General features: G+C 38.4%; 1 pseudogene; it reads left to right on the top strand.

The window, feature by feature from the left end:
• Nucleotides 1-22,816: 22,816 nt before the first annotated feature.
• LOC102261022 overlaps nt 22,817-23,680 on the top strand; it is a 104,375-nt pseudogene continuing 103,511 nt past the window's right edge.

Genomic DNA, 23,680 nt, shown 5'->3' on the forward strand with positions numbered 1-23,680 from the left:
CCAGTTTTCTATAGATCTCGTGTTTCTGTCTATCTGTGAGCAGAGGCACTGACAGCCTTTGTTCTGGACTATATTTTAAAAATTATTTCTATAGTAAACAGCCTTGGAAGCCAGAGATAGTGTCTATTTCTGGATTGAAGCGCCGGTTTATTTATGGTACCATATAATAAAGATAATGTCTCTTGCTAGGTCAAAAGCAATGTAAGCTTATGGGCCATCATAAACGATTCTGTTCCCTAAGCTCAAGATCCTTCTCCTCTAACGCGATTCACCTCATGCACCATTGTTACCTGTCCCTTTCATGTTCCCCTCTGGGAACCAGCTCTGATACTCTGGCTGTTGCTATTACTGTGAGTAATAAAGCCCTTTGTCTCTGACCATGAAATTTTGTGTCTTTTGCAAGCATTCACAAAACCGTGGTGAGCCAGCTTATTAGCTTGTTAGGAGGGTAAAATCTCAGAATTTTCATATTTCAGTCGATCACTGGCTGCGGGCTACTTCCTAAGGGAGCATAATCTCCCAGGCAAGGGTGTTCCCATTTAACGACGGCCAGTTCATCAGAGAAGAGAACTGTCAGCTACCAGCAGCTGAAGTTTACAGCATCTGTGTGCACCAGCCTTATAAATGGGACCTGGTACATCACTAATGGAATCTAGAGTAGTCATGTTTTTTAAGATTACAATTCTAGTTTTAAGTGTAAATGTTTAGAGGAACCCCACGGAGGGTGGGAAGGATTCCCCTAAAGGAATAGTCCAAACATTAAGACGGATGACACCACATTCACTAACAGCCTATGCAAAGGTTTATCACTCACATCATAAGACTTTCTGGGAAGAACAGGGCACAGGTAAAGTTGGTTCAGGTGTCAAGAGAGAGGAGAGACTGGGAGTAAGAATGTGGTGAGAAGGTAAGTCTTGATGTATTGGTTCAATTTCTCCCTGTTTCAATTTGGTAGTCAGCATTTTCCAATATATTTTTTTATTTAATTGTTATTTTTCAATTGTTTACTATTTATATAAGAGTGAAATGCAAATATCTCTTTATCTCTATTTAACTCATTTTAGTTCTTAAAATTACTTGTATCCTGACTTTATTCACAAAAGCATTTTTTTTGCATTAGTAATTATTTTTACTTCATTACATTCTTCTTGAGTATAATCATATCTTTCTCACATTTCCACCTAAAATCCAAAGCCCTCTGAAGTAAACTTCTTAGGTTTTTAATGTCGGAGACGTTATTTCTGTTATCTTCATTCTGAAAGTATTTTTTGGCTGGGCATAGAATATTTTTACATCAGAGTCTTTACTTTCACCCTGAAATTTACAAAATTATATTCTCAAACATATATTTATGATTTTGTGTAGTTGAAGAAGAATACATTTTGAAGACATTGCATCCTAAAAGGATAAAACAACCATTGACGTAATGTAGATGGTTAATTTCTCTTTTATTGAACATAGAACTAGGTAAAATGTGTTATCATAACAATAGACATATCAATTTAAAAAGAAAGAAAGGAAGAGCAAACTTCCTGGCAGGAATGCAGTAGACTGCAAAGGTAATTTTAAAATGTCTATTGTCATCTACAACTATGGAAGTTACTATTTCTTAAGCATTATGCTCTATTCAATTCAAGTAAATAATAAGATGATATTTTCACTTAATAGATGTGAATAAAATGCTAGATTGTGTGTTAAACTGTGAGATCATGTCAATTCTTGGCTGAAAACGTTTAAGATAGGAATAAATTGCTATTTCTCCTTTAAGGTAACAAAAATGTTACTAAGACCTAGTAAAGTTTATTCTAATCCCAGTCAGGATTATGTCCTTTTTTTTTTCTTTTTTTTTCTGCTCTTGAGGTGTGTATCTCTTCTTTTATCAATATATGTGTCTGAGAAACTGCATTTAGAAATATTCCAGGACCATTCGGGAAAGAGTTCTTTTCCTTTGTTATAATGTGTGAATAAATTCACTTCTTGCTAATAGAAAACCAGTTTGAGTTAAAATGTTACTCAAGTTTACAGATCTTGTCATTTAATATATTTATTAGAGGAGATATCGTCTTTATGGATGAAATTAAGTGATGAGAGATAGTTGCCTGTCCTATTTCATTTTAAAATTTTTCCTACCATTCAATTTCATTTTTAAATTATTTTCATACTGTTAACTTAGAGAATCATCATCCATCCAATCGCTACATACATTTCTGTGTAAATGTTATATGGGAAAATCATTTATTTTCTCTTTGATTCATTTTTCTCCTGATAATTGTACAAAAACCAAACTTACAAAAAAATCAGTAAGAGAAATAAATTGAAAGGCCTTTGACTGAATTGAATATAAAAACTGCTTTTTGTCGTTCCTGCCAACAGGATTTTTATATGCTGCCATTGGAACTTGAGACTTTGTTGCAGACTTTTGTTCTCAGGTGTACGTATCAAAGCCGAGCTGTGGTGTTCAAAGACTATTACACATGCACCCACCTTCCTGGTCTCAGGAAATTGAGTCTGTTGGAATCAAATGATGTAAAGAACCAAAATGATTAATTTCCACCACCTCCCACTTCCCATTGGTAGAATTAAAAACAAAAACAAAAAACCCTCAAGTTTTAGCCCCTTTACTCTCTCTGATTAAGTCTGGCTAACTATCATAGATGAACATTATTAAGCAAGCAGTTTTCTAACCTTCTTTTTTGTTTGTTTTTTTTTGTGTGTTTTTGTTTGTTTGTTTGTTTTTGTTAATACTCACTTGAGGATTTTTTTCCACTGATTTTTAGAGAGAAAGGAAGAATGGATTGAGGATTTTTTCCACTGATTTTTAGAGAGAAAGGAAGAATGGAAGGGAGGGAGGGAAGGGGGAAGAGAGGAAACATTGATGTGAGAGAGACACATGGATTGGTTGCCTCCTGCATGTGTGCCAGCTGGGGTTGGGCATTGAACCTGCAACCCAGGTATGTGCCTTTGACTGAATCAAACCTGAGACCTTTGAGCACCGACCGGCCAGGGCTATAACCTTCTTTTTCTCTCTAGTTGTAATACATACAGATTATTATTTATCTATTGGGAAGAAAAGGAATTTGGTTTGAAAAATATTTTGTTTTAAGTATCTGATGATTTGTGAAGAGTTTTGAACTATATTCTTGTAAATTTTAAAGCCTTGTTTGAGAAGTAAAATAACAGATTTCATGGTGCAAGTGGAGCTCAATGTAAAGAAAGGAGAGTAAAAGATACCTGGGAGAAAGAATTCTGCTGTGGATATTACTTATGCTTACTAGGTTTCGCCAGCAATCACCATCGCTACAGCAGATTGACCTGGAGAGATCTGCAGCTCACCCAATGAACTCTCTCTCTTTTTGGTTAAAAAAGTTCCACTTAACTGATTCCCTGTGTGAAAGTTGACATAAGTGGAGCCTTTGTGAAATGGAGCCAGAACAGCCATTCAAGAGGAACTGTCTTGCATGTCTTGCCCTTGAACCTTTGGACTGTTTGAATTGAGCCAGATCTTCAGACTGGGCCAAACCAACATTGTCTTCCAAACAGTTGTTTGAAAAGCCAGCAGAACACCAGACCTCTTGACCACAAGAAATGATGATTATGGACTCTCCATCTAGAGACAGAATCAGTAACCAGCCATGTATAACTAAAGAGTAACTTAGCTTGTTAACACCAATAGGATTTATTTCCTCTATTCATATAATTCTTTCCTTACTTTTCTCATAAAAAAAAAATTGCTTGCCTTCACACTGTAATTGAGACATTATTTGGGTTTCTGCCTGAATCTGTGCCCCCAGGATTGCAATCCCTTCATCCTAAATAAACACTCGTTGCCTCTCATTTTGCAATTTTAGTTTTAGGTTAACACCTGGCTTAGTTTCCACATGTGCAGTTCTGAAATATAAAGTACTTGCTTATTAAGCCTGTTCTTGGAGAAAACAGTTCACACGTTTCCTACCACACCAGTATGATAACTAATTAACCTTTTGAATGCAAGGCTTCTCAAGCTAAAGGTAAATGTCCCTTCTGCATTATAATCACTTACTGAATGCTACCTACCATTTGTAACTGTTCTGTCTGTATTATTAAACTTCCTTGAGGGATTCTAATGCAATCCTGAGCACCTACAGTATACACCAAGGAATACACAGATGAGTGAGAGATTTCCAAGTATCAAGGAGTAAGAGGATATTAAAATCACATGAATAACATAGGAAAGATGTCCTGTGAACTGTACAAAGAAAAAAACACACACAATGAACATTTAACAGAGCAATTACATCACTTAAGAAGCACCAGGAATTCCTTTATGGATGGCATAAAAGTTAAGATAATGATAGACAATGCGTGAACTTAAGACAGAAAAGGTAAAGATTAGGATATGTTCCTTGGAGACTAAGCAAAAGTCAGGCAGGCAGAAAGCTTTAGATGCATCTGACAAAGTAGAAAATCTTCTATATGGTTAAGTCATGGACAAGTGGTGGGATTAAGTTTAAAAAAAATGGTTACAGGTAATTCATAGTTGTCCTGGATGTGTTAGTCTGTAGAAGCTTCTTAAGGTTTTTGTAAGAACATTTAACAGAGCAATTATATCACTTAAGAAGCACCAGGAATTCCTTTATGGATGGCATAAAAGTTAAGATAATGATAGAAAATGTGTGAACTTAAGACAGAAAAGGTAAAAATTAGGATATGTTCCTTGGAGATTAAGCAAAAATCAGGCAGGCAGAAAGCTTTAGATGCATCTGACAAAGTAGAAAATCTCCTATATGGTTATGTCATGGACGAGTGGTGGGATTAAATTTAAAAAAAAAATGGTTACAGGTAATTCATAGTTGGCCTAAATGTGTTAGTCTGTAGAAGCTTCTTAAGGTTTTTGTAAAAAAGGATCAACACAGCCAAAATTGTTTTTAAAGATTTACTTATTAGTGTGTTTAGGATAGACTAAATTGGGGGAAATTAGAAGCTAGGAAAGTTATTGTGATGTCTAACAGTAGTATTCATCCAAATTAGTCTAATAAAAATGAACTACATTTTTTAGCTCCCATTTCAATGCAGAAACTGATGTCATAGAAATATGGGAAAGGAACAACTAACAAATAAGATTTACAAGGAAAAGTGATAAGCTTCTTGACCATATTGAATTTGATATAAAGAACAGTGACAAGTAGAAGTAAGAGAAAGGAAACATTTAGAGCATGAGAGAGATGTCAGAACAAGTAATAAAGATCTGGGACTCATTTACTGAGGAATAGGAATTGAAACCTACCACATACATAAGAACTTTAGGTTGTCAGCATTAGAAAAACTACAAACATGTAGAGAATTGCTGTAAGTTTATTTGAGGTGTTGATTTTTTTTAGCCAAAGAGTGAACACACCTGGAAGCAGGATCTCAGCAGACTGAGAAAATGCTTCCCAGAATGAGTTAGATATTCTGTCAGCATTAGAAAAAGTACAAACATGTAGAGAATCGCTATAAGTTTATTTGAGGTGTTGATTTTTTTTTAGCCAAAGAGTGGACACACCTGGAAGCAGGATCTCATCAGACTGAGAAAATGCTTCCCAGAATGAGTTAGATATTTCTTTCGTACATTTGAAATTAAAGAAGTAACATAAAGATTACACAAACACAGGAGAAAGCAAGGTAGGAATTGAATTTCAGGACTGAATTACAAGATTATGTGCTCCCTTGAGGGTGGTTATACTTCCCAGAAGTCTGAAAAAGAGGCATTTCAGTGGTGTGTTAATCTAGACCCACAGAAACAATGGATAGGGCTTGCTTAAGACAAAGATAAACCTTTTGCTAAGAAATTCTAGGCCTGAGGCTTGACTACCTTCAGAACCTATTCAGTTAGGAATTTATAATCAGATCACCCCGTGAGGTATCTTTCAGTTAGATTTATTACACTGGCCCTTTTTCGTCCACAAAGGACAAGAATGTAGATAAATGAAATTTTTCATCATAATGTATTTGGGCCTGCCCACAGCCTAAAATAGATCCATCCACTTGTTATGCAGTTACGTAAGTATTTTTCTCCCTTTTTCACCTTAGAATTGTATGGTTATATTTACTTTTGTGTCTCTTTGATGAATATCTGTCTCCACAATGAGCCTATATACCAGTCAAAATAAATAAATAAATAAATAGCAGGAACCACAGTTGGTGTTTCAAGCAGAAGACATTTAATACAGAAAACTGTATTTTGGGATGGGTGAAAGAAATGAAGTTGTGCACTTATTTGATGTCTTGTTTCCTCTCTTGGGATACAAGAGACAGGACACTGCTGCCTATGTTTTCTTTTACAGGCAGCCACTCATGAATGCCCTCGGCTTTTTCAAAGTGTCTCACAAAAGCTTATCTGTTTTTTCTTGTGTCCTCACTCTTTCCATTTCATCTTTTACTTCCTTTAACTGACCTTGGCTTTCCAGGGTCCCCAACACATTCCCTTCCTCAAGGTCAATTGCCCTTCCCTACTGAAATAGTTCACATAGTCTCTATCAACTCTTTCTGATGAATTGCAAATTTAGTATATAGGGCAGATGAAGGTGGGTATGGGTTAGGACCCGGGACATTCTAGTTTGCTAGAGGACAATGGTTAGGTAATGGGCTTGGCTTACAACACCTTTTGAACTTGGGGAGAAAAACCCATATTAGTATTCTGTTTTCATTAAAGCAATAAATTATTGGAAAAAGTTCCAAGAGAAGAAGTTCATGTAGACCCTATCTACTAAATTTGCCACCCAAATAAATCCAATAAAAAGAAAAAACAAGTGCCTTTGAGAATGAGCATAAACACAGGAAGTCATACAAGACAACAAGTAGGGAAGTTTGCTACTGGATCCTTTAGGAATCATTTACATATGAAGTGATTTTTTTTTATATTACCCAATGGAATTGTTATTTTCATTCTTTAATGGACCCAGTTATCCTACTTACCAGTGGCAATGTTTCTTTGACTCAGAGACAGAAAGATTTAGAAGAACATACTTAAATCCTTGACATTTGCATTTCTTAAATAAGCTTAAGACCCAGGGTTTTACAATTGCTTGGAAACTATATGCACTCATCAGACATAGGCTGTCCTCTCCTCCCCACCCAAGACTAGCTAAAAATTACACAGTCTAGGGAAAGAGAAAGAGTAATAACATAATACAGCTAATGAAATACTAGTTGATGATCTTGAAAATAAACTCTGTGGTCTCTTTCTCATTAACATCCTGTTGAGAAGTGGTGAGAAATAGAAAACCCAGATAAATTTAAGACATCTGAGAGTTAATTAGTGACAAGTTCTTCATCCTCTCTGTGGAGTTCCTGGCAACCACTGAATGCAAACGATGGGGATGTTGGCAGGTGGGCTTGGCATACCCTCAACATTTCAATGTAATAATGTCTCCCGTGGTCCAAGAATAGCAAGGAAGTGCTAAAAAAAGGGTGAAACACAGTGATGATTTGTTGTCAGAACACATAATGTAATATGCTGTAATTACCTGCATGGGACAATAATGAAAAGACAGATGAAAGCGAGCCTCTTTCAACTTATACATCTTAGACTGCAGAGGACTATTAATGAATCCAGGAACTTCCTCTCTCAACAATTCACCAAACCGGTGTTTAAACCCTCTGTAAGCCCCTATGGATGTAGCCACATTCTTGAGAAGATGAAAGGAAGGTCTTTAAATAAATGGTGTTTCCTGGATTTGTCTAAAGTAAATTTTTCCCAGTGGGAAGAATGACACACTTATTTATTTACTTATTTTTAATCTTTATTGTTGAGAGTATTACAGACGTTCCCCCTTCCCCCTCTTCCCCCCCTCCACCTGGTTCCCAAACCACCCCAGTCCTTCACCGCCCTATTGAATGCGACATTTACATAGCAAATTTGTTCATTTCTAGTGACATAAGGGAAAGTTATACTTGTCTAAACAGCCAAAACTATAGCTGGTTATAATATTAAGTTATACTGGATAGGAAACAGGTGTTCCTATGTATGCTAAAGGAATTTGAAATGAGAATGGAAAGGATTGAAGATTGGAATAAAGATTTTGTTTTGAACTGACCAAGATTTTCTGTGGAACTTGCCACTCTACATCCTAAACATAGAAAAAGAAGAGTTTCAGTGGAATTGGACATTCAGTGGAATTCTGAGTTTCTAGAATATACTGTCTAAAGATACCATGTTGCTATTTCCTAGGGCTGAACTAGTACTTAAAAATAAATAATCTCAAATTACAAACAAGTGTGGGATATTATATGCATTCCTATATATGCTAAAGGGATTTGAAATGAGAATGGAGACGATTGCAGATTGGAATCAAGATTTTGTTTTGAACTGACCAAGATTTTCTGTGGAACTTGCCACTCTACATCCTAAACGTAGAAAAAGAAGAGTTTCAGTGGAATTGGACATTCAGTGGAATTTTGAGTTTCTAGAATATACTGTCTAAAGATACCATTTTGCTATTTCCTAGGGCTGAACTAGTACTTAAAAATAAATAATCTCAAATTACAAACAAGTGTGGGATATTATATGCATTACATTGTACTGGATGAATATCAGAAGTTTTATTTTACTATTTACATACTTCGATTAAGAACTTACCATACACAATGCAGTAAGCAAATATGGAATCCTACCTACCAGGAGAAGTGAGCAAAAATGGGGTTTGTCTCCTCTAATGCTGCTTCTGCCCTAGCCCCTGGGTGAAAGGGTCAGGATGGAAGGGATATGTTAATATGCAAATGTGGTCTAAGAAAGGTAATCAGTTGTGCCATTATCAGCTCAAGTTTAAATGCCAAATTAACAGGTAATTCTGTGCTAGAAATGGCTTGCATTGCATATTTACTTACATCGGAAAAAAAGGAAACAGAGCACTCAGTATTTTTAGGTGGAGCAGGTCAAGGGCAAGTGCGATGGCAAAAGAGTCTGTCAAATGGTGTGTGGGGGGAAATATGGGGCTTCTGGGGCTTGGGGATGGGGAAAGGATGAGAATGTGTGGTGTGCGCTAGATATGAAGAGGGCATAAAGTTGGCAAAGATGGAGAACTAAAGACAAGCTACTGAAGAGATTCAGTCTGGCTAAAAGTGTATGTAGTTGCTTCATATGTCTATCAAAACAACGGTTATATGAGTGTGAGAATAATTTTTCTAAGAAGTTATTCTTTCTGTCTGACGTGTTCCTTTGTTATCTATCTCTCTATTACTCATTCACTCATTACTTTTCTAGCTACCTATAGTTTTGGTTTGTTGGCAGTCATTGTTTCTATATAGTTATTTTATTTTCTTAATCTTATATCTTGAATGCCTTTCTCTTGCTCTACCTTGTCTTAATTAATGGATACTTAATTTCAATTTATATATTTGTTTTGAATGTCTCTATATTGGATTGCTTCTATGCAGTTTCCCTTGTTAGCTAGACTAAATTCCTATATACACATCTTTGTGTGCTTGTGAGAGCACTGATATAGGCTAAATTCCTATCAGAAGAAAGGTTTCCAAGAAGAGGTGCACTTTAGATTTTTATAGACATAACAAACTGTTTTCATAAGTAATTTACACTCCTAATGAACTGTATGCCTATATAAAGGAAATCGCTGGTGTAAGATTTCAGGATCCAAGTGGTATGAGAGTGGTGACACACAGTTTAGGACCTAGAACAGGGTCTCAGAGCTTTTGCAGGGAGATTAAGCCATCTACATAAGAAAAAGGATGGCAGCGCAAATGGACATTGGTTACAATAGAGATATTAATCACATATGTAAATATATTAAATATATTTTTTCTCACTGCCAAAGATGGTCATTATAAATATGGGAAGGGAGAAAATTAGAATAAACCTTATAGTGCTGGAGGTATCAAAATAAACTCATGTTTTTTTAACAGGTAGATAATAGTGGGAAAGATGAATAATTAGATAATAAATAAACTAATATATATGTAAAACAATACATGTATTCCTGAGTTCTATGCACTGTGGTCTTAGGAGACAATTGCTAACCCAACAGCAATGAATCCATCTAGTGCTCTGATATTTGCTTCTGCTTACATTTTCCATTAAAAGAAACAAGGGTACATTGCAGACATAGCTGGTATCAGGGCTGAGGGAGGGAAAATATAAAACAAGCCTAGAATTTTTTCTTGTGTCATTAGGGAAGAAAGTGCTCAAAGAATAATGAAATGTCATAAAAGAATACAAAAGTTAGTCTGATGAGCTCCCATTGATCAAATCTAGGTAATTTGAGAATCAAATAAATGATGACAGTACAGATTACAATTCAACAAATAAAATAAGAAACCATGAGATGATAGAGATTAAAAAATAAGTGATGAAGATAGGATATTTTGATGTATCTTTTTATAAAACACCTATAATTACAAGGGAGTAAGGACTTACCTGATAGTAGACAAGACTGGGTGACACCACCTTAAATAAATTATTAAACACTATCAATAATGGGACAAATGAATGAGATGCAGTGAGAAAAATATAGCATCACTTCTCTGATTTCCTGCCAGAGAAGCAGCCTGAATCTTGTCATAAGGCAACATCAGACAAAGCAAACTTGAAAAAACCAACCATAATTACAAATATCAGCCTCATGAAATTGAAGGAGTTGTTCCAGACTGCGACAAAGACACCACAACTAAATGTAATATATTATTCTAAACTGGAGGCCTGGTGCACAAAATTGTGCACTCAGGGGGTCTCGCAGCCTGGCCTGCACCCTCTCACAGTCTGGGAACCCTTGGGGGATGTCTGACTGGCGGCTTAGGCCCACTCCCCTTGGGCCTAAGCCAGCAGTTGGATATTCGTAGCGCTGCCATGAAGGCAGGAGAGGCTCCTGCAACTGCAACTGTGCTCACCAGCCATGAGCCTGGCTACTGGCTGAGTGGCGCTCCCCCTGTGGAAGCATACTGACCACCAGGGGGCAGATCCTATATTGAGCATCTGTCCCCCAGTGATCAGTGCATGTCATAGCTTTTATAAAACACCTATAATTACAAGGGAGTAAGGACTTACCTGATAGTAGACAAGACTGGGTGACACCACCTTAAACAAATTATTAAACACTATCAATAATGGGACAAATGAATGAGATGCAGTGAGAAAAATATAGCATCACTTCTCTGATTTCCTGCCAGAGAAGCAGCCTGAATCTTGTCATAAGGCAACATCAGACAAAGCAAACTTGAAAAAACCAACCATAATTACAAATATCAGCCTCATGAAATTGAAGGAGTTGTTCCAGACTGAGTCAAAGACACCACAACTAAATGTAAAATATCATTCTAAACTGGAGGCCTGGTGCACAAAATTGTGCACTCAGGGGGTCTCGCAGCCTGGCCTGCACCCTCTCACAGTCTGGGAACCCTTGGGGGATGTCTGACTGGCGGCTTAGGCCCACTCCCCTTGGGCCTAAGCCAGCAGTTGGATATTCGTAGCGCTGCCATGAAGGCAGGAGAGGCTCCTGCAACTGCAACTGTGCTCACCAGCCATGAGCCTGGCTACTGGCTGAGTGGCGCTCCCCCTGTGGAAGCATACTGACCACCAGGGGGCAGATCCTATATTGAGCATCTGTCCCCCAGTGATCAGTGCATGTCATAGCAAGTGGTTGAGCGTCCTTAGCATATTATTAGCATATTACGCTTTGATTGGTTGAACGGATGACCGGACGACCAGACACTTAGCATATTAGGGTTTTATTATATATGATGGAAACCTTTGATGCAAAGGATATTATTGAGACAATTGGAAAGATCTGAATAGAATCTGATAATTAGATGATAGTCACATATCTGGTTAAGTTTCTGATTTTGATGGTTTTATTGTGCTTATTAGGAGAAGCCCATCTACACTAATAAAAGAGAAACATGGTAATTAGCGTACGACCGCTACCCTTTTCATTGGCTAATCAGTGAGTATATGCAAATTAACTGTCAGCCAAGATGGCGGCCGGCAGCCAGGCACTGAAGCGAGCAGGGAGGCTTGCTTGCAGCAGATTCCAACATTCACCGCCTCACTTGCCAGCCTCTCAGTTGCAACTCTAAGCAACTATATACTATGTTGCAAATAAGAAGCTAAACAAAACCCCAGAAAAGGGCTTCCATTCAGCCGGGCTCGGACCGCAACATTGTATCTATGTTTTCAGCAGCAAGGCCTCAAAGCTAAAACTGGCCCAGAAAAAAAAAAAAAAAAGAGAAGAAAACAAGGAGCGGTTGGAAGCTTTAGTCACTCGCCAGCCGGAAAACAGCCCTCAGCCCCTCACCCAGACTGGCCAGGCACCCCAGTGGGGACCCACACCCTGAAGAGTGTGTGACCAGCTGAAAACAGCCCTCAGCCCCTCACCCAGACTGGCCAGGCACCCCAGTGGGGACCCACACCCTGAAGAGTGTGTGACCAGCTGAAAACAGCCCTCAGCCCCTCACCCAGACTGGCCAGGCACCCCAGTGGGGACCCACACCCTGAAGAGTGTGTGACCAGCTGAAAACAGCCCTCAGCCCCTCACCCAGACTGGCCAGGCACCCCAGTGGGGACCCACACCCTGAAGAGTGTGTGACTCGCTGGTGTAAGATTTCAGGATCCAAGTGGTATGAGAGTGGTGACACACAGTTTAGGACCTAGAACAGGGTCTCAGAGCTTGTGTAGGGAGATTAAGCCATCTACATAAGAAAAAGGATGGCAGCGCAAATGGACATTGGTTACAATAGAGATATTAATCACATATGTAAATATATTAAATATATTTTTTCTCACTGCCAAAGATGGTCATTATAAATATGGGAAGGGAGAAAATTAGAATAAACCTTATAGTGCTGGAGGTATCAAAATAAACTCATGTTTTTTTAACAGGTAGATAGTGGATAGAAAGATGAATAATTAGATAATAAATAAACTAATATATATGTAAAACAATACATGTATTCCTGAGTTCTGTGCACTGTGGTCTTGGGATACAATTGCTAACCCAATAGCAATGAATCCGTCTAGTGCTCTGATATTTGTTTCTGCTTACATTTTCCATTAAAAGAAACAAGGGTACATTGCAGACATAGCTGGTATCAGGGCTGAGGGAGGGAAAATATAAAACAAGCCTAGAATTTTTTCTTGTGTCATTAGGGAAGAAAGTGCTCAAAGAATAATGAAATGTCATAAAAGAATACAAAAGTTAGTCTGATGAGCTCCCATTGATCAAATCTAGGTAATTTGAGAATCAAATAAATGATGACAGTACAGATTACAATTCAACAAATAAAATAAGAAACCATGAGATGATAGAGATTAAAAAATAAGTGATGAAGATAGGATATTTTGATGTATCTTTTTATAAAACACCTATAATTACAAGGGAGTAAGGACTTACCTGATAGTAGACAAGACTGGGTGACACCACCTTAAACAAATTATTAAACACTATCAATAATGGGACAAATGAATGAGATGCAATGAGAAAAATATAGCATCACTTCTCTGATTTCCTGCCAGAGAAGCAGCCTGAATCTTGTCATAAGGCAACATCAGACAAAGCAAACTTGAAAAAACCAACCATAATTACAAATATCAGCCTCATGAAATTGAAGGAGTTGTTCCAGACTGAGTCAAAGACACCACAACTAAATGTAAAATATCATTCTAAACTAGAGGCCTGGTGCACAAAATTGTGCACTCAGGGGGTCTCACAGCCTGGCCTGCGCCCTCTCACAGTCTGGGAGCCCTTGGAGGATGTCTGACTGGAGGCTTAGGCCCACTTCCCTAGGGCCTAAGCCAGCAGTTGGACATTCTTAGAGCTGCCACGGAGGCAGGAGAGGCTCCTGCAACTGCCACTGTGCTCACCAGCTGTGAGCCTGGCTACTGGCTGAGTGGTGCTCCCCCTGTGGGAGCATACTGACCACCAGGGGGCAGCTCCTATATTGAGCATCTGTCCCCCAGTGATCAGTGCATGTCATAGCTGGGACAAATGAATGAGATGCAATGAGAAAAATATAGCATCACTTCTCTGATTTCCTGCCAGAGAAGCAGCCTGAATCTTGTCATAAGGCAACATCAGACAAAGCAAACTTGAAAAAAACCGACCATAATTACAAATATCAGCCTCATGAAATTGAAGGAGTTGTTCCAGACTGAGTCAAAGACACCACAACTAAATGTAAAATATCATTCTAAACTAGAGGCCTGGTGCACAAAATTGTGCACTCAGGGGGTCTCACAGCCTGGCCTGCGCCCTCTCACAGTCTGGGAGCCCTTGGAGGATGTCTGACTGGAGGCTTAGGCCCACTTCCCTAGGGCCTAAGCCAGCAGTTGGACATTCTTAGAGCTGCCACGGAGGCAGGAGAGGCTCCTGCAACTGCCACTGTGCTCACCAGCTGTGAGCCTGGCTACTGGCTGAGTGGTGCTCCCCCTGTGGGAGCATACTGACCACCAGGGGGCAGCTCCTATATTGAGCATCTGTCCCCCAGTGATCAGTGCATGTCATAGCGAGTGGTTGAGCATCCTTAGCATATTATTAGCATATTACGCTTTGATTGGTTGAACGGATGACCGGACGACCAGACACTTAGCATATTAGGGTTTTATTATATATGATGGAAACCTTTGATGCAAAGGATATTATTGAGACTATTGGAAGGATCTGAATAGAATCTGATAATTAGATGACAGTCACATATCTGGTTAAGTTTCTGATTTTGATGGTTTTATTGTGCTTATTAGGAGAAGCCCATTACTTATAGAAGATATTAAAGTGTCTAACTGAGAATAATGGACTAAAATTTTTTTAAAAATATTTAAACAGTATTTCCAACTTTTTCATAAGTTTATGATTCTGTTAGAAAGAGAGAACTATTTAAAGTCATACTTATTTTGAAAACCAACACCAATAAAATTATAACAAGAAATAGGAATAATAATCCAATATTTTTTATTTTAATAGTTGTATATTATTTCTGTGAATTCTTGCTGTCTTCAATGCACACTGCAAATTATCCCACTCTGTTTTCACCTAATCTACAGTGTTCAATCATATCAGTCATTTTCTCACAGCTTTCTGATATCTTATTTCCCAGGACTTGTTGTTTTGCCAGTTGAATATAAGCAGAATTTGAATAAGAAGAAATTCCATAATATGAGAGAATAAAGCCTTTGAAGTGATCTCTTCTGGAAGTTTTATGTTCATTGCCATCCTTTAGCTTTCCCCAAATGCCTATAAGCCAAAGATTTCATGTGTTATATCTGTAATTCAGTAGTTTTCATTCAAATTATGCATTAAAAACGAATATCCATCTTAAAACAATTGGCATGATTAATTATCTACTAAATTTTTCATTTCACAAAAGGCAATGTTTTATGCGATACACTTACATGGTTAAGAGACTTTTAAGTCAGTAAGACACATTTATGTTAAGTCAGGAATCAAGCTAAAAATTTCTTCAATCTCATGTTCCTATTTTAGATTCATTATTTTTCATAGATTTTATTTTAAAATCTACATTTCAATCAAAACTACATTTTTAAGAAATTAAATATAGAAAAATTATTATTCATAGTAAAAATGGGTCAGTAAAAGTTAATGACAATAATTAACATCTGTTAATTCTAAATGAATATTTTAATACTAGAAGCCCGGTTCATGAAATTCATGCACTGGGGGGGGAGGGGGTTGTTCCTCAGCTCAGCCTGCTCCCTCTCCAATCTGGGACCCCTTGGGTGATGTCCAACTGCTGGTTTAGGCCTGATGACCGGCAGTCAGACATCCCTCTCACAATCCAGGACTGCTGGTTCCCAATCACTCACCTGCCTGACTGCCTGATTGCCCCTAACCGCTTCTGCCTGGAAGCTTGATCATCCCCTAACCACACCCCTGCCAGCCTGATTGATGCCTAACTGCTCCCCTACCAGCCCGGTCACCCCCAACTGCCCTCTCCTACTGGCCTGGTTGCCCCTAACTGCCCTCCCCTGCTGGCCTGGTTGCCCCTAACTGCCCTCCCCTGCTGGCCTGATTGCCCACAACTGCCCTCCCCTGCCAGCCATCTTGTGGCTGTGGGTGCCACCATCTTTGGGGGCGTGGCAGTCAATTAGCATATTTCCTCCTTATTGGCAGTGGGTGCTGCCATCTTTGTGATGGCATGAGGGTCAATTGGCATATTCCCTCTTTATTAGATAGGATAGAAAATACTTTGCTATTTTTACCAAATTTTAAAATGCTAATTCTTATGAATTGAATATTTAAGATAAATATGTTTCTGCAGCTTTTTATTTTACAAGCTGATTAAAAGAAATATTTTATAGAAAGACAATGTACTAAATAAATATAATAAGAAAGCAGATGCTTCAATGGCCAAGTATGGAAATATTACTGTAATAACATAACATATTTTTGAGTAATTATTATGTGTCAGCATTTGCAGTGGGTGCTATTTATTATTAATCTTACAAACAGCAATTATGCAGGTAATTTTACTGAGGTAGGACTCACTGTCCACATATGTAAAAGGGAAAGTACAATACTAGCTTAAAATGAAGATCTTTTGGAAAGAATAGATCAATTATCTGTGTACACACAGTGGATAACTGGTGAATGATTTGAATACTGTCAGTACAGAATCTGAGCTCTTAATCACTAGATAGCCCCATTAAAACATCTAGATAACATAATGATACTGATCAAAAATATTTAATCAATCCATATATATAGTATATTATATATATGTGTGTGTATATATATATATATGAGAGAGAGAGTTGAAAATTGTCTAGTGGCCATTAGCATTTATCATCACCTACTCTTATATTCTCTCGAGATCTAATAGTACTAAATCTTTGCATCAACATTTTCCAAATCCCTGATCAAAAGGGTGGTAAATCAGATTTAGGATCTGCCAGTGACATGAGCCTTGGAAAGCAGAGGAAGTACAGAGGACCTTATTCTAACTGTAGTGGAGATTGATTTGCAGATTCCAACAGATGGGGAATCTTCATGGAGGCTGATCATAGATGTACCACCACCTTAACCACAACCAGCCTTGGGACAGCCAAAACAAGAGCAGCAATTTCTTGTATCTTCCCAACCACCGGAGAACAGCAACCACTTCCTCTGGACTCTACATACTATTATGCTATTAACTGCATATTTCTACTTTCCCAGCCTTTCCGATGATCTCATTAACCCCAATTTCTTGTATTATATCTCTTACTGCCCCAAATACTTTAAATAACTTATTTCCTGTATTGAATACATCACTAGCCAACTACCCCTAGGCAATATGATATAGACTATCACTTCTATGATATATATATGCCTAAGTGACCGTTCAACCAGTCGAACGGTCACTATGACGTGCACTGACCACTAAGGGGCAGACGCTCAGTGTAGGAGCCACCACTGGTGGTCACTGCGCTCCCTCAGGGGAGCGCTGTTCAGCTGACCAATGGGTGCCAGACACAGGGCTCACGACTGGCCGCTGCAGCCCAGAGACCGCAGCGGAGCAGCAGCAAGCCTACCAAGCGGTGGTGGCAGCAGGTGCAGCAGGGCCGGGGATGAGCAGGAATGGCAGGCAGGAGCGACAGGTGGCATTAGACTGCCGGTTTCAGCCTGATCCCTGCAGGCCATGCCGAGGGACCCCACTGGTGCACGAATCTGTGCACCAGGCCTCTAGTAAAATATGTAAAATGGAACACCTGTTTAGGGCACTTTCCATGAATGGAACTTGCAGAACAACTTGCTCTGGGTGAGTCAGTGAGTGAGTGGTGAGTGAATGTGAAGGACTAGGACATTACACTGTTATAGATTTCATAAGCGCTTTGTAAATAATTGTCCCACTAGCACTCCCTTGACTTCAGGGTCAAAAATAGAGCATCAAAGCTGTCAATGCCATTTCATTAACAGGGCTGTGGGCTGGATTGATTGGAAATTTCAAGGAGAAAGTTGCTGGCTAAGGCATAAATCACCACACTAGTGGCTGCCAGGAGATGGTGAAAGGTGGACTGGGGGTCAGTAGGAATAAGAAATCAAGATGGAGACATAAAGGAACGTATGAGATTGTCATGGCAATGTGGTTTTGCTATTGCACATTGGAGCAGTGGTCAGATTAAGAAACTTTGTGGCATTCATAAATAAATTTTAAAAAGTAGGGTATCTTACATGGAAAACTGAGGAGTCAATACTTTGAGAATTTGTTTTGCTTCCATTGACCCTATCTGGCACAAAGGGCTCTGGCACTAAATTGATGGAAGAAATAAAAGTGACCTATGCCTTACATCTTACAACTTGAAAATATTTCCAAAGTACAAGGCTGGCTCCACATGACCACAGAGAGCTTTTACTAAAGTGGCAGTGGCACCTAATACTTGTTAAGGTAACTCCTGCCGACCTGTGTCCTTGTACAGGGTCTTGGGCCCTCAGCAAAGAATTTACAGCAATGTATTCTGACCACCAAGCTAGATCTGGGAGGGCCGCAGAGCCCTCAGAATATGTAGTGCTGAGGAACAGTCTTCACTGTGCTGAAACACAGTGACTGACCAATTAGGATATAATCTGTTATATAATCTGTCATTCAAAACCAAGGTGCTGTGAGTAAGAGAGAATCTATCTCCAATCCCCAAAGATGCTGCTCCCATCAGAGAAAAGAAAAATTTCCTTCTGAACTACATACTTACCCTTCCATTTCTTACAGGAAATTCAGCCCCATTATCATCTTATTGGACAGTCATCTAGATGGGGTCCATGGTTGACTGAAACGTCATTATGGGGCGCATGACTGTATTCATATAGTCTCCTTTTATGAAATAGATAATATGTTTTATGTCTGTTCCTTTCCAATTCTTGACTTTAAAAACATTTTTTTTCTCCAATGGTAAGAGAAAAAAGATGAATGGGGAGGTTTTAGTAAGAAAATCCTGTAGTCATTGGACTAAAGCCTCTTTGGCCTTGTAACTTACACTGGCCAAGGCTCATATTTAACAGTGACACTTGCAGGACATAACTCCTTTGAGATAACAGGGCATTCTAGTTCAGCTCTCTTGAGTGGAGGATGAATTTTAAGCTTAAGAATGCTGTTCTAGGAAGAAAGCCATGCTACAGTTCTACTTTTTAAAAAGGAAATTCGAGGTTTATTAATGCTGCTTTCTCAAGCAATAATTAATGGCTGGCACAAATATCCTGAGACGCTCCTTGTTTTAATTGGCTCCATTTATTTATTTATTTATTTATTTATTTATTTATTATAAACAGTGTGTACTTTAATTACAGCTGTACGAAAAATTAAACAAACAGCGTTAATATTTATTTATTTATTTTAAACAGTGTGTACTTTAATTACAGCTGTACGAAAAATTAAACAAACAGCGTTAACGCTCATCTTCAGACAAGTTTGTCTAAATTCCTGTCTGCTAGGTCTGATGGGTTTTTAGAATAAAACATTCCAACTGAATTGGACAGTTATCTACTTTTAAACTCCTACTTTTTACATGAGAAGAATAAAACAAACAGCACACAAGCAGAGACACGTGCACAGCTAAGTGATGGGCGTTCCTGTCATGTGTTTTGTTCCTTTCTTTTTGTTTTCAGCTATAAATGATTGACCTGCAATATTTCATCTGGAAGTGAAGTGTTTTGTTTTGTTTTTCCTTTCCTGTGTTATGTTACTTTAGAAATTGAGTTAGAGCTCCATCTGTTTGGCAATCTTCATTTTTTAACATCACAAAAGGAAAATCAGCCACAATGGAAGGTTACTTAGGCCTCAGTGTCACTTTTGTGTCTTACAGGAGTTCTTTTTTAAATGTTTTCTTTGGAATTAAAAGCAGTAGCTAACTAACCTTCGACCAAGACTTCAATGAGATGTCTTAGAACACTCAGATTATATGAAGTTCCATTCAGTTAATTTATATGTGACTCTGTAAATGTTCATAAATGTCCATGCTTTTCTTAATTGTGTTAAAAAATTTTTAAACACATTGAAATAAGCTTCACAAACTGCTTATAATTCTGGCTCTAGCAATGTCAGATTTATGACCTTACATTCTTCACATTTCTGAAGATATTCCATCATTTTACTCCTTGGATCCTTCTATTTGCAAAATTATATTAAGTTGTTCCTGAATATTAAATATTGTATTCACTCAGTATTTTATCATGCTTATTTTACTACTTAAATATATCTTAATTTAATTAGCTTTAAAAAACATCTTTGTTGATATGTGAGAATGAATTGTACTCTTCTTCTGTAAAATTTGTCATGTTTTAATGTTATTGTTATATTAGTTTTATAAAAGTAATTGGAAAGATTTTATTAGCCTTTATATTTGTCTTTATTATATAATTTATGCTATCCACACCTAGGTCACCTAGATATAATGCTTTAACTAATAAACCAATGATACTTGAATATTTACTATTTATTCATAGAATTCCTTTTTCATAACTAAGAGTTTTGGAAGAAAAACATATCTATTAAATACCTAAAGTCAAAGTCAGAATACAAATCACATCTAATATATAATAACCTCTGAATGACATTTTTCAAAGAAGAGAGTAATCTTGAAAACTGTTGCCAGTATGATTACCATTTTAACTTTACTGCCTGGAAAAAAAAATGTATTTCATAAGATGCCTTTCTATACAGGTGAAAAGGTCAAATAAATGTCATTTTAAGCAACTGCCTAAGCAGTAGTGAGGTCTTTTTTTTTGAACTCTAAGTTATAAAGAATCTCTTTCTTCTGATTATCAAAAATTAAGTAAACTTTCCCAGAAAGTTTAAGCATTACGTTCATTAAATATGTTTATTTCTAACAATGATTCCAAGAAATCATATGTTCCTCAATCAACACCTAACACTTGTATTTGTAAAAGGAGTATATTTGGTTAAAAGTGACTAATATCAACTAAGCTACCAATCCTCTTTCTGCTTTATAAAATGAGTTCTTGAACTTAACTAGATATTACTATGGATCTGTGTTGAATCTGAATTTTAGCACATTATTGATTATAAATGTTTATGTGTAAGAGTAAAAATTAATGTTTTTACTTAAACTTTATAGATAAATCCAATCACAATATTATAGATGAAGTTAGATTTTTTTAGGAAATCAATATATTTTTCTATTAATTGTATTTGAGAATCCATAGTCTGGATGTATTAATTTTATTTAAAGTACTGTGGACATTCTTTGCTTGAGAGCTATGCTTTTGAAGAATATATTTTCTTTGACATATTTGAAAGTATAATTAGAAGTGTAAATTCTACTAAAAGTATGTATCATTTGAAACAAAACTAGTTGTAGTCCAGAATTCATTAATTAAAATATTTTTAAAGATAACTCAAAGAAATCAAGTCATAGGAACTTGGGAGTATTTAGTAAAGAACTCACACAAAAGTGTGTTATAGAAAAGTATATTGATATTTAAGGTGCTGACATTGAAAAGCTTGAAAGATAGACACAGGAAGTTGTATAAGAAGGAAAGAAAATATGTAAAATAATTAAGGCATATTTTGCTCAAAATATGTAAAAATTATTTTGATGAATACAGTGTAATATCTCAAATATGTAGAAAATATACATATACAGAGAAAAGCAGATTTATTTAATAAGTGTTCATCATATGCCTGGCAGCAGTGCAAAACACTTTGTTGTACATTATTTTGCTTTATCCTCACAACAAAATGATCAGCAAATTAATATTAATCATATTTTCATATAAAGAAACAGAGGCTCATAGAAGTAAATGACTTCATATGACTTTACTCAGATGTGGGATATAAAACTGAAAGCAACAAATGAACAAACAAGACAAATAAAAACTTACAGTCACAGAGTATGGTGGTTAGCAGAGGGAAGGGGTGGAGGGGTAGTGAAGGGTAAAGAAACCTATATAATTTTATTAACCAATGTCATTCCAATAAATTTAATTTTAGAGTTTTTATTTTGTTATTTATTTTTAATCTTTATTGTTGAAAGTATTACAAATGTCCCCCCTTTTTTCCCCTTTGACCCCTTCTACCTTGCCTAGCCCTCTACCCCAGGCCTTCACCACACTATTGTCTGTGTCCATGGAGAATGCACGCAAGTTCTTTAGTTAATCTCTTCCCACCCACCTCCACCTTCCCTCTGAGATTTGAATTTTTATTTTTAAATTATTTTTATTTTTAATTTTTTTCCTTTTTATTGGATTTAATGGGGTGACACTAGTTAACAAAATTATACAGGTTTCAGATACACAATTCTACAACAGATCATCTGTACTATATATTGTGTGTTTACCACCCCAAGTCGTCTTCTTCCATCACCATTTATCTCCCATATACTTCCTCCACTTTCTCCTTCCCCTCTTCCCCTACCAATTGCCACTGTTGCCCATGTCCATGAGTTATTCTCTTTTTCTTCTTTTTTGCTCCATCACTCCACCCCTCCACGCTCCCCCTTCCCCAGCAGCTGTCCAACCTGCTCTCTACCTATGAGTCTGTCTATTTTGCTTATTAGTTCATTTTTTTTCATTTGAGTCCACATATGAATGAAATCATATGGTACTTGGCTTTCTCTGATTGCTGTATTTCACTTAGCATAATGCTCTCCAGGTCCATCCATGCTGTTACAAAAGGTAAGATTTCCTTCTTTTTTTAGAGCAAAGTAGTGTTCATTGCGTGAATGTACCACTGTTGTTTTTTTATCCACTCATCTACTGAAGTACACTTATGCTGCTTCCAACTCTTGGCTATCTGTATATACAAAACCCTAATATGCAAATAGACCGAACAGTGGAACAACCGAGCAACTGAACAACCGAACAACCAGTCGCTATGACATGCACTGACCACAAGGGGGCACATGTGGAACATGGGGAGTGTCAGCAGCAGGAGGCAGAGCACAGAACATGTGGGTGTCAGCTGCGGCCGGATGGTGGAGCAGGTGAGCGGGGGAACCACACCAAGGGGGGTTGCCAGTTGCTGTCACCGGGGCGAACCTCTGGTGGCTACTGAAAATTCTTTGCTCCCTCATGCTACAGTCCTGCCCAGCATTCACACCTGCTGTCGGCACTGGTCCCGCTCACACCTGCTGCTGGCATTGGAGCCACCACTCGCACCTGCTGCTGGTGCCTGGAGCTGGCCCCTATCGCTCAGCTCCATCAGCGGGTGCAAACGGTGGCTGCCAGCCCCAATTGCCCCTCAGGGCTTCTCCACCTCCCCCTGCTCCTGAGGGGCAATCGGGGCAGCAGCTGCCACTTGCACCTGCTGACAGCGCTGGCCCCACTTGCACCCACTGCCAGCGCCAGAGCCACTGCTCGCACCCACTGCTGGTGCCCAGTGCTGGTCCTGATTGCTCAGTGCCGTCAGCAAGTGCGAGCAGTGGCTGCTGGCCCTGATCACCCCTGAGGGCTTCTCCACCTCCCCCTACTCCTGAGGGGTAATTGGGGAAGCAGCCACTGCTCACACCCGCTGATGGTGCCAGCCCCACTTGTACCCACTGCTGGCAATGGCCCTAGTCTCTCTGCTTCGCCAGTGGGTGTGAGCAGGCCTGGCGCTGTCAGCACATGGGAACAGCAGCAGCAGCAGGAATGGGGCTGCTGGCAGACAGGGAACCGGGGGCCACAGCAGGAGGGGTTGGGTGGGGGCATGGAGGATGGGCCAAGACACACCCCTGTGCCCACTATAGCCTCGTGGCCCACAGGTCTTTTCAAGGTGCACGAATTCGTGCACTGGG

Source organism: Myotis brandtii, unplaced genomic scaffold (assembly GCF_000412655.1).
Source record: "Myotis brandtii unplaced genomic scaffold, ASM41265v1 scaffold493, whole genome shotgun sequence".
Lineage (NCBI taxonomy): Eukaryota > Metazoa > Chordata > Mammalia > Chiroptera > Vespertilionidae > Myotis > Myotis brandtii.